This window comes from Nannobrachium achirus (assembly GCF_963921795.1).
Source record: "Nannobrachium achirus genome assembly, chromosome: 4".
Lineage (NCBI taxonomy): Eukaryota > Metazoa > Chordata > Actinopteri > Myctophiformes > Myctophidae > Nannobrachium > Nannobrachium achirus.
Genome location: NC_137813.1, coordinates 60580073 through 60592352, shown reverse-complemented (window position 1 = coordinate 60592352; position 12280 = coordinate 60580073). Strand labels below are relative to the sequence as shown.

The 12280-nt window shown below is 43.6% G+C and overlaps 1 protein-coding gene across 1 annotated transcript in view; it reads right to left on the bottom strand.

Annotated features, from left to right (window-relative positions):
* Positions 1 to 12280, bottom strand: part of LOC308284185 (uncharacterized protein) — a gene marked incomplete at its 3' end in the record, with an annotated part of 97317 nt that overhangs the window by 34818 nt on the left and 50219 nt on the right. The gene's annotated exons all lie outside the window — the stretch shown is intronic.

Here is a 12280-nt window from a genome sequence, read left to right as displayed (position 1 = left end):
TTTGCGGTAATAGTTCTGTCTTCTTTCACTTTCTCCCCACCGTTTGGTGCCCTGTGCTTCAGCACGTAAAGTGCGTGCATTAATCTGGCCATGCTGTAGCATAATGTGAGTGTGTATGACTTGTAGATTCGCTGTTTTTGACGGAGCTCACATAGCCACTGGCTGGCGGCTGCCTGCACGCACGTTCGTTCAGTGTGTGTGTGTGTGTGTGTGTGTGTGTGTGTGTGTGTGTGTGTGTGTGGGGGGGGCGTGTGGAGGGACTTCGGAGGGAGAGAGAGACGGAAAACTAGCCCTGTAGCCCCTGTTCAAGTATAGGCAACCGTTAGTGTCAATCCCTGCTGAACGGCTGGTTGATCAGATGCACCGATCGGATCGGATCGGTGAATTTACCTTTTGATCTAAACCACCGATTATCGCCGATCATGCTTTGATCGGCCCGATCCGATCCATTACCGATTGATCGGTAACATCTCTAAAATAAAATATTATTGAACTCCATGGTGCGACTAATCAATAGGAAAAAAAGTCATTTTGGGGGTGAACTACTCCTTTAAAGCTTCAATCCATGGGCTTACAGCCCTACACTGTACCTGATAGTTAAACAGTATGTGCATGAGTGTGCGTGCGTGCGTACGGTACGTGTGTGTGTATGTGTGACCCGTTTGGGACTAAATCCTCCTAACAGTTACAAGGCCTGTTCTCCTATAGGCCACTATATCTGCCATCTCACCCCCTTCAGTAGCAAACCCTCCCGACACACACAGCGTTTAGAGGACGGGTCCCCCTGGCAAGGACATCTTAACAACCTCTGCTTGATCAAACACAACAAACGAGAGAAAAGCAAGACAAACAAACAAAGACGTATAGCGGCTGGCAGCCATGAGGTGGTGCGGTACGTTAAGCTGTGGTCTCTCGACGCACCGCTGCTCTGGAGATGAAACGGAACCAGGGGCCCTGGGTACAAGGATTCACTGCGGGCCCCCCATGAATGTTAACTATTGAAAAATAGCAGATATACAAGCTGACAGTGTGGCACCGAGTGCCGCGCTGTGAGCTTGTAGATCTGCTATTTTTTTGAAAAATCGTGGAAATGTGTGCAAGAAACCTACGTTTCCATGTCAGTGGTGTTCAAACTTTTTCATGTGAAGGACCCCCAAGATGATACGTATTTGGCCACGGACCGCCATCTCAAAATATTTACTTCCAGGGACCCCCCCAGAAGCAAAATTTGAGTTAAAAATGTTCGCTTAAAAAAAATACATATGTTCAAAGAATTTACACATTTTCAGGACTTTTCAGAAATAGCAGATCTACAAGCTCGCAGTGCGGCACTCGTTTCGACTTTGAAAACAGGAGGAACGAAGGATATCACTGTAGAAACTGTTGCACATACGGTATCACAGACACACATGTGATATGGAGGGTCATCCAATAAGTGGTACGGAAACGGGGGGGGGGGGGCGTCCCAAATGAGCAGTGTCTCCCAAAAGAGAGAGAGAGAGAGAGAGAGAGAGAGAGAGAGAGAGAGAGAGAGAGAGAGAGAGAGGAGATTAATTAGGAGCGATTAAATATGATGCTGTAATTAAGAGAGAGAGAGAGAGAGAGAGAGAGAGAGAGAGAGAGAGAAATCCCACGACTCATCACATTACACACAGGAGTAAAGAAAAAAAAATGATTTAAAAAAATACTAGAGCCCGACCAATGTCAATGTGAAGTCCAATGTTCATTCCAGATGTTGGAGAGTCCTGGACCCAAAGTACAAAAAAAAAAAGAAGCTTAGAACTGATTAAATAACATTTAACCTATAAGAAAAGTAATTCATCAAAATAAACACAAATAACTACTTAAGACCTATACAAAATAAATACAAAAAAAGAAATGTCGGTCAAACAGCATCATGCATTCATTCATTCATTCATTCAGTCAGACAGACAGACAGACAGACAGACAGACAGACAGACAGACAGACAGACAGACAGACAGACAGACAGACAGACAGACAGACAGACAGACAGACAGACAGACAGACAGACAGACAGACAGACAGACAGAGGCTCTACCTACAGTACAGGGAGTAAATCTCACATCTGAGTGATTGAGAGACCTTAAAAAAGTCAATAACAATCACTCTGGACAGCCGACAATCAATCTACTCTCATCAAAAAGTGTGTTTGGGGGAGAGAGAGAGAGAGAGAGAGAGAGAGAGAGAGAGAGAGAGAGAGAGAGAGAGAGAGAGAGAGCGAGCGCACAGGCAGCGGCTGACGTCTAGTCATTTGTTTTCAATGAGAGTTCAGGTGGATTTTTGTCACTGTATTATTTAATTTGCCCTCTGCATGTTCCAGCTGTATATGTAATCACTATCATATTATAATCCCTAGGAGTAGTGAGTAGCCATTGTGTGGCGTTCAGGGGACCAATAGGCTCTATGCACAGCATGCCATTCTGGAAGACGTTGGGTCTCTTCTCACTTCGCTCACAGGCGTTGCCAATAACTCTGTTCCGGTCAAGCAGCAGCACGGTGCTGGCATTGTGCATGTTGGTGGGTCTCGAAAGCCCCTTTTCGACTGCAGCTTTAGCACCACACTATACACGACACTACACCACACCACACCACCCCACCCCAAATACAAATATCCACATTTTCCATTACACAAAAGTACCCCTATCGGTAAGAAACAAATTGACCTTTTTAACTGTTATAATACAATATAAATTTGTATTACAACTATCCTAAATTATAATACAATATGATGGATTATAACTGTGATTATAATATAGGCTGACTATAAAGTATTGATATATTACTATGATAATTATAATACACTATAATATTTTATAATAGTGGTTATAACACAATAGAATCTATTATCATGTATTACAACTATATCCTGGTGGTCTAAATGACAAGTCAGTGAGTGATCAGTCATTATGAAGTGTTTTGCCCTGTTTGGCCTAGCACAGACCTACTCTAGATTGGATACTTTTTAGTACCACATTTGGTACCGCTTTCACACCACTCTACCCAGGACTTGTAGTGGAAAACCTGGCACAAGTGGGCGGTGTGGAGTGGTGTGGTGTTAGTGGAAAAGGGGCTAAAGTGTGATCCAGGGACCCCCATGGTTTCTTGGGGGTTCCAAATGACCCCTTAAAAGGTGTGCAACTCTGAGAGTGTTCAAATGGAACCATTTCCATTTAGTTCCATTTGTAAATCTAAGTGCTAAGGGGACCGGTCCTTGAAATAAAAGGTCGGAGAACCACTGTGCTCCATGAAATGGAACAGAGCCTTCATTACTATCATTGATAACACCTGACAAAGTAGGAAGTGAGAAAGAGGCCCAAGTTACCAAAGATATTTAATTAATAAAGATAGCTCATCCTCATTGGATCCACTAGAGTGCGACATGGTACACAAATCCTACAAATAGACTCCTAAGTGGGCGCCGGCTCTGACGGCAAATCTCGCGCACGTCCTGTTTACTGGTGCTATAGATCCCGCGGGAGTGTGTTGCTGGGACAGCTAAAGAGCAATAATAAAGTCGATTTTCTCCTTTGTTGTGTCGCTGAAAAAAGCCACTTTAGCGTGACAATTTTGTTAATATTATGAGGCTTGTGATGATCGGGTCCAATATTTAGTTCAGTGACCATAGCTGCTTTTGAACTATTATTTTGCTCTGTGTTCACGTTAGCTCTCTCATTGTAAATGAATAGACCCCAAACATGCTTCCGCCTAGGGCTGTCACAATTATTACATAATCGTCTAATCGTGATTATTTGACATTATCGCAATTATTTTGTCATAATCGTCATAATCGTGAATGTTGAAAAATGTCAGAAATAGTGGAAATAGCAGATCTACAAGCTCACAACGCGCGTTGTGAGCTTGTAGATCGGCTATTTCCACTATCCACTATCAAAGTTTTTAAGTAGTAAGTTGTCAAATATGTCAGTAATTTCTATATATTTAGGTTATGTGTCATATCTACCATGTACAACTTCAAAACCTAAAAGCCAAACAGAAATGTAATTATCAATGACAAAAACACAATTAAATCGTTAATCGCCAATTATTTGAGTGACAATTAATCGTCATGTAAAATGTCATATCGTGACAGCCCTACTTCCGCCTCCTAAAAACCTACGTCACGCAGAAACGGAAAAGCACGGGTCTAATCCGCCCTCTTGCTATCGCCCTCTTGGGCCCAACGTCTCTCCAATATGGCTGCTGTGCATATAGCCTATTAGGGGTTAAAAAGTCCTGTTGAGGGACACACAGCGATACATTGCTGGCCTGGCACCTCACTAACCAAGTGGCAGCTATGGCCGCCAGGTGGAGGCAGTCTGACAGGCGTAGTGTCAAGCAGGTGCGATCCCGTGAAATTGTCGCCAAGTGTTGCCGTTTAATTTATAGATAGATACTGCAGATGTCTGTCCATACTGTATGTCCCGCTAAGCTTCGCAGGACATAATGGAATGATTATGATTTCGTTTTACACGAGGACTAGGAATGTGATCCCCGTGGACCTTAAACGGGTACAGAGGCATAATGTCGATCGCCATGCAACAAGGCAGAAAGAGACAAGACACATGACATGACAGACAGACAGACAGACAGAGAAGGCTAAACTACAAACAACTGTGGACGCTCCAGATTCCAGAGAGAGAGAGAGAGAGAGAGAGAGAGAGAGAGAGAGAGAGAGAGAGAGAGAGTGTTTATTTAGTCCAGTGGTTCTCAACCTTTACAGGTCGCGACCCCAATATAATCATATTTTAACTGGGGACGCCCACCCTGACGAGTTGAGGCCTTACATTTTGTATAACACAGTTCTATTGTGAAAATAGCAGATCTACATGCTCACAACGCCTCGCAAGCATGTAGATCTGCTATTTTCACAATTTCAGTCTCTAATATTTGACAATTTGGCCAATGTTTAATTTGTCAGATGCATTAATAAAAAGTCCTTAAATTGGCACTTTAGAAATGTGCAGATACCCTCTATACACTTAAAATTTATGTTGGTTTGTTTACTGTTGAGTAAGAAAACAATGTTGCACATTAAGTTAATCATCTGGGGACCCCTCAAAATAATGTGGGGACCCCACTGGGGGTCCCGACCCACAGGTTGAGAACCACTGATTTAGTCAACCAGGAGAAATGTTGTGCATCCTGGAATTGGATCTCCGGGGAGGATGTACGCTTTGATGGATGGATGGATAGTGGGTGAGTGAGTGATAGCAGAGGCGGTTTAGTGTAGGTGGATGTATCAGGCAATATTTCACACATCATATACGTGCATAATTAATGGACGCCGTGCCCCGTCGTAACCATCCATGGCGCCGTAGCGTTTCTCCCAAGCAAAACGGCAAAGGGTTAATGTCTCTGGGCCTAATGAGCTATTGTTATTCCCTGTTCACTCACACACACACGCACACGCACACGCGCACACGCACACGCGCACACACACACACACACACACACACACACACACACACACACACACACACACACACACACACGCTTGCACGCACGCACACACACACACGTCAGGGGGGCATTAGCATAGCGCGGTTAGCGCCATAAAAAGATAACAGCCGCTATTGTAAAGCGGCGTGTCGCCGCCCGTAATTTGATAACAGATTCATTTGCCGTTTCAACAACAGTGGCGTAATTACGTCCCGCCCGCATTGTGTCGGAGAGTCATAAATTGTGCCGCAATATCGGGAGGGAGTTCATATCAAACGCGCCTCTTGTCACGGTCGCCCGCTTCCTCCGTGGCACACACACACCCCTCTCACCCAATCACCCCGCTAGCAGTGCCAGCGATACAACAGGGCCGGTGTTAAAAAAAAAGTACAAAGGAGGTGAAAAGATGCACTTCTCACGGATAGTTAGATTAACCTGAAAAAGGTTAATGTTTGAGAGTGTCACGATTACACACTTTGAATAACGTGCTCAACCTTTTTTTGGGGGGGATCAGGGCCTGCACTTAAATGGACTGCATTCATATACTGTAGCGCTTTGAAGAAAAGCGATGGACTGCATTCATATACTGTAGCGCTTTGAAGAAAAGCGATGGACTGCATTCATATACTGTAGCGCTTTGAACAAAAGCGATTCACAATGTATTTCACATTCACCCAACGATGGCAGAGGAGTAGTTAGGGCAGTGTTTCTCAACCACTGTGCATGTGGGACCTTTGGTGTGCCCCTGAGAAGGGTCAAGTGTGCCCCTTGAAACTGCTTGAAAGCCAGTATTGTATTTATCATTTTAAAAATGATTTGAACTAGTGAAAACAGCCGATCTACAGGCCCACAACGCCTCGTGTTGCGAGGCGTTGTGTGCTTGTAGATCGGCTGTTTTCACTATAATCGGGGGATATCTTAAAAAGTCCTGGAATAAATTCCTTACCAAAACATTTCTTCACCAATGTGTTTGTAAAGGTGTCTAGTAACATATCTAACAAAGACTGAAATTCAGTTTCCCTAGGAACATCTTTGACAGCTAGGGTAATTCTGGGTCTCATTCACTCACTATACACTATACTATAAGGGGGAAAAAATTACTCCCAAAAAATATGCTTTAAGTGGGATGTGAGGGGTCTAACTAGGTGTTTTTAATTATTCTGAATCCATTGCAAGCATTTGTTTTGCACAAAAAAACATTCATTGGGTTAAAAACAGCCCATAAAATGATGGTTTAGTGATGAGTCATCACTTTTCACAGTGGTATGGGGGTCCATTTCTAGCCCAAGGAATGTTTTTGGTGCAAAACAAATGCTTGCAATGGATTCGGAATAATTAAAAACACCTAGTTAGACACCTCACATCCCACTTAAAGCATATTTTTTGGGAGTGATTTTTTCCCCTATAGTATAGTGTATAGTGAGTGAGACCCAGAATTACCCTAGCTGTCAAAGATTTTCCTAGGGAAACTGAATTTCAGTCTTTGTGAGATGTGTTACTAGACAGGATTTGACACTATTTCTAAAGATATCCCCCGATTACTACTGTTGTGCGACAGCCTTGTATGATGAAGCAGGGCTTTACTTTGAGAAGAAAAGTACAAATGTGAGACTTTGAGATACGAGGTTTCTTCCCGACAGTGACGATATTTACACCCCCGTATTATGTTGGCGTGCCCATGGATACTTGGGACATGAAAAGTGTGTCCCATGCAGAAAAAAGGTTGAGAAACACTGAGTTAGGGGTTCGATCAGTGTCTTGCTCAAGGACACTTCTAACTGACGTATGCTCGGTATAACAAATAAAGGAAGCTCAGTGCGTCACCTTGTGCCGCGCCGCGAGCCGCGATGTGTTATTTTTTAACATTCTTTGAAAAATATTGAAAATGTTTGGAAAATGCTGAATAACAAAACCTTATCAGATCGAGGGGGTCCACGGCTGAACTTTGGAGATCCTTGACGCAAAAACGTTTGAGAACCACAGCTAGAGTTCAGCAGTCTTTCTCGTGGTGAAGTCAGTGTGTCACGAGCAGAGTGAGCCCACACCAGGAATGATGGCAGCGGCGTAGCAAAGGGTGAGCCTGACTAGGCCTAGGCCCACCCATTTTGTTTTTGTGCCCACCCAAAATTAACTAAAACATTCGCGGCGATGCGCGGTGCGGCGATGCGCGGTGCGGCGATGCGCGGCTATCTAGGAAGCAAAGAAAGACACCACAGTTTGATTTGTTCATAGCTTAGTCAATTATGAAGCGATTTCTAAACTTAAAATGTCTCCATATTGCTTGGGAAGTCCACTTTTTATGACAAATTACTGTATTGTGTCCCTGTACATATTTAAATGTTCGCTACTTTAAAATAGCCGATGTACAAGCTCGCATCTGTGCCCACCCACATTGTGCCAGGCCTAGCCAGTTGGTAAATCCTGGCCACGCCGCTGAATGATGGAGTTGTGTTTTCAAGCCACCTCCCCTCCCCTAAACACACGTGCTGAGGTCGGCACCAGTCAACATGGTGGAACCACACTATATTTCATTCACTCACATACAAACAAACACTAAGAGCACATTAATGTGTTTCTGTCACTGAAGCAATCACACATGGCTTTGCGTGTAATGTGTAATGGTTGCGTTGAGACCAGGGTGTGGTCATGGGGACAACCAGAGGTCCGAAATGACCCTTATGGGTCTGTAACTCTGAGAGTGTTTAAAATGCAAATGGAACCAAAAGGACCCTTGCGGGTCAATTTGTTTCTCTCTCTTGTGGTGGTAACCATGCAAGGCCACCAACCTACCAGTCGGGAGCAATTAGGGGTGCAGTGTCTTGCTCAAGGATACTTCGACACTTACTCTGGGGGAGCCCGGGATCGAACTACGACTACGCAGTCTCAAAGCTACTAGCAACAGACTGCAAAAAAAGCTTCTTTCCACAAACAATCAGGCACACGAACAAACTGTCAAAGACGAGAACGGTCCAGGGCAAAAGGAATCGCTAGCCGAACCCCCTTTTTTCATTCTCTTTTTTGCTCTTTTGCATTCTCTTTCTTTCCTAAGTCATTATTACTTATTTTATATTTAGATGTGTTGTTTTCTGTTGTTCTGCTTTATTTTATATATACCACTGTGTTGTCTATAAGGAAGCCGAACAAAAATAAGTTTTACTCTACTCTACCTCTACCTGTACAAAAGACGTAACAATAAAGTACAACATTGAGCTTTGAACTGTCTGGGAACCTTCCGTTTCTCAACCTGCCGCTCTACCTCCTGAGCCACTGCCAATTATTGAATGCTTTAACCAGTGAAAAATAGCAGATATACAAGCTCACAGCGCGGCACCGAGTGCCGCGCCGCGAGCTTGTAGATCTGCTATTTTTTGAAAAACTTGTGAAAATGTGTGCAAATCTTTGAATAATATATGTATTTTCAGAGCGAACGTTTGTAACTCAAATTTTGCTTCTGTTCTGGGGGGTCCCTGGAACTAGATATTTTGAGATGGGGGTCCGTGGCCAAATAAATATCATTTTGGGGGTCCTTCACATCAAAAGGTTTGAGAACCACTGATATAGTAGTCTCTCAAGAACCGACTAACTGAGCTCCAGTTAAGTGAAAAGGACCTTTTCTTTGACGATGGCTGGCCAGATTGCTGACAGATACACAGTTTTTTTTTAAATCTTAGAAGGGTTCAAAAGACACTTATAGAATCGGGTCAAAATTCAAATTTCCAGGACTTTTCAAAAATAGCAGATCTACAAGCTCGCAGCGCGGCACTCGGTGCCGCGCTGCGAGCTTGTATATCTGCTATTTTTCAACAGTTAAAGCATAAAATAATGATGGAATGGGGGAGACGTGAACGTTTGGGGTGTGATGATGGAGTAAGTGCCAGTACGTTGATTGAATTCAATCCTTTTTTTTTATATACCGTAGAGCACATTTAAAACAACAGCGTTGAACCAAAGTGCTTTAAACTCAGTCACAAATATAAAGGCTACTTAAAGATACTTAAACCAAGGGTCTTCAACAGGGGGTCCGGGACCCCTAGGGGGTCCTCGGAGTCACTACAATGGGGTCCTCCAAATCTTTGTGTGACCTTTTTTATATTAACCACCTGAACCCTAATGTCCATATTCTGAGAACTTTAGCCAAAATACCAGATCTACAAGCTCCCAACCTTGTAGATCAGCTTACTTTTGGCAAAGAGGTTTGGTGTAGAGGGGATAAAGAGAAGACCAATGTCAAGTTTATTAAGTATTGACGGTTCAAGTGGTTAAATATAGTTGTGGGGGTCCCTGCTTCATCTCTCTCTCTCTCTCGACTAAGGGGTCCTTGGCCTGAAAACATTGAAGACCCTTGACTTAAAAGGTTAAAAGGGAATAGTGACATTTAACCAAATTGGTGATTTACCACACGTGTACAGTGTGTGTGTGTGTGTGTGTGTGTGTGTGTGTGTGTGTGTGTGTGTGTGTGTGTGTGTGTGTGTGTGCGTGCGTGCGTGCGTGCGTGCGTGCGTGCGTGCGTGCGTGCGTGCGTGCGTGCGTGCGTGCGTGCGTGCGTGCGTGCGTGCGTGCGCGTGTGTTTGTGCGTGCGCATGAGTGCGTGCGTGCATGTGGAAATCTCCTTGTCGGGGCCTCTCAGCTCAGCTGTGTGGAGCAAACAGGAAACTGCAGTGTTCTCTAGGTTTCACACAGTCCTGTCTGGAGTCTTGTTCCAGCCACCATGCATACTGTTGTAGAGCTGTTACAATGTACAATTCTGAAGTCTTAACCCAGGGGTCTTCAACGTTTTCAGACCAAGGACCCCTTTGCTGAGAGAGAGAGAGATGAAGCAGGGACCCCCAGATTCCATATAGTTTCATTGTTTGACAGCACAATCGTCAGTGCATTTTGGATTCATGTCAATTTGCGTTTTCAGATATTTAACCACTTGAACCGTCGATACTTAACTCATTCCCTGCCTGGCCCGATAGTCCCGAGATTATTCCAATGTCTTTCCCCGCCAGGCCCGATAGTCCCGAGAATTAAAAAAAAAAAAAAAAAAAAAAAAAAAAATTCAAAAAACTTTTTGGACCCCAAAAAATGGAGTAGGCATGATAGCAATCGCGAAATTGCATGTTTAACCCCCATAGCAACCCCATCTTTCAAGCATGGCAGCCATTTTGGCGGCCATCTTTGTTAAACATAGTGGCTGGTATCTCATGAATGCCTGAACGGATTTCCATTCGGATTTTTTTGTTTGAAAGCTGTGAGCAATGTGGACACACGTGGTGCATTATCTAGGCATGGGTGTGCATTATCCGTGCACTATGAATTACATGGAAGTCTATGGAGACGAATGGCAGGTGGGAGTACGGAGGTATGTTAAAATGGCGGCCAATGTGTTAACTCATCTAGTGCCAAAACCGAACATGTTCGGTTTATTAAAACGTATTAAGAAATACAAAAACCGAACATGTTCTTTTTGGACCCCATCAAATCTAGTGAACATGATTTCAATCGCGATTTTGCATGTTCCACCCCCATACAACCCCATCTAACATACAGGGCAGCCATGTTTGTTTACATAACATGTAAAACATAATGGCGATTATCTCAAGAATGCCTGAACGGATTTCCAATCGGATTTTTTTGTTTGAAAGCTGTGAACAAACTGCACAAATCCACTCCAATGCAATCCAGGATTGCATTGGATTTTTTAGAGCTCATTCTTCTCTGTTTTTTTCCCATGCATGAGGTGTGCAAGGTTTAATCATGGCTAAGTTGACGAAAATAAGGCTTCTAAAATGCTTGGTAGCCAATAGCTAACTTCAAGCTAACTTCATCCTCTTCCTGTACATGCACAAAGGAAAGTGTTCAGGCAAGTCATGGCTGCAGGGCTTCTGCATATACCAGCATATCTCTATGGGATTTTCTATGGCACCTGGGCGCCCTCTAGTGGTGAACGGGTGGCACTCAAAGAGTAAACTTGACCTTTCACTCTGTACTTAGTCTGCTCTTTTTTCCCCTCTACACCAAACCTCTTTGCCGAAAATAGCCCATCTACAAGCTCACAATGCCTCGCAGCGCAGCACACTTGTAGATCGTCTATTTTTGGCTAAAGTTCTCAAAATATAGAAGTTAGGATTCAAGTGGTTAATATAAAAAAGGAGAAAAAAAGTTTCTATAACACAAAGATTTGAAGGACCCCCTGTAGTAACTCTGAGGACCCCCTGTCTAAGACCTGAGGCTTATTCTACAAATGCATCAGAAAAGATTTGAAGATCTAAATCAGATCTACAAGCTTGTGGCGCAGCACTAAGTGACGTGCTTTGAGCTTGTAGAACACTACAAATCAAAAATGCTTTCCCGGTTTTATTGGGTTATCGGGTTATCGTGTCTTGTACATTTCCCATCTCTTTAGTTCATGTAGTGTTTGTATGTGTGCCCTTTACAGCAGGGGTCTTCAACAGGGGGTCCTGTTGAAGAGCGTCCATATTCTGAGAACTTTGGCCAAAAATAGCAGATCTACAAGCTCACAACGCCTCGCGCTGCGAGGCGTGGTGAGCTTGTAGATCGGCTATTTTCGGCAAAGACGTTTGGTGTAGAGAGGGAAAAGAGCAGACTGAGTACAGAGTGAAATGTCAAGTTATGCATTGACGATTCAAGTGGTATAATATCTGAAAACACAAATTGACGTGAATCCAAAATACACTGATGATTGTGCTGTCAAACAATGAAACTATATGGAATCTATGAACAGGTTGTGGAGGTCCCTGCTTCGTCTCTCTCTCAACTAAGGGGTCCTTGGCCTGAAAACGCTGAAGAACCCTGCTTTACAGTATTCAATCAATC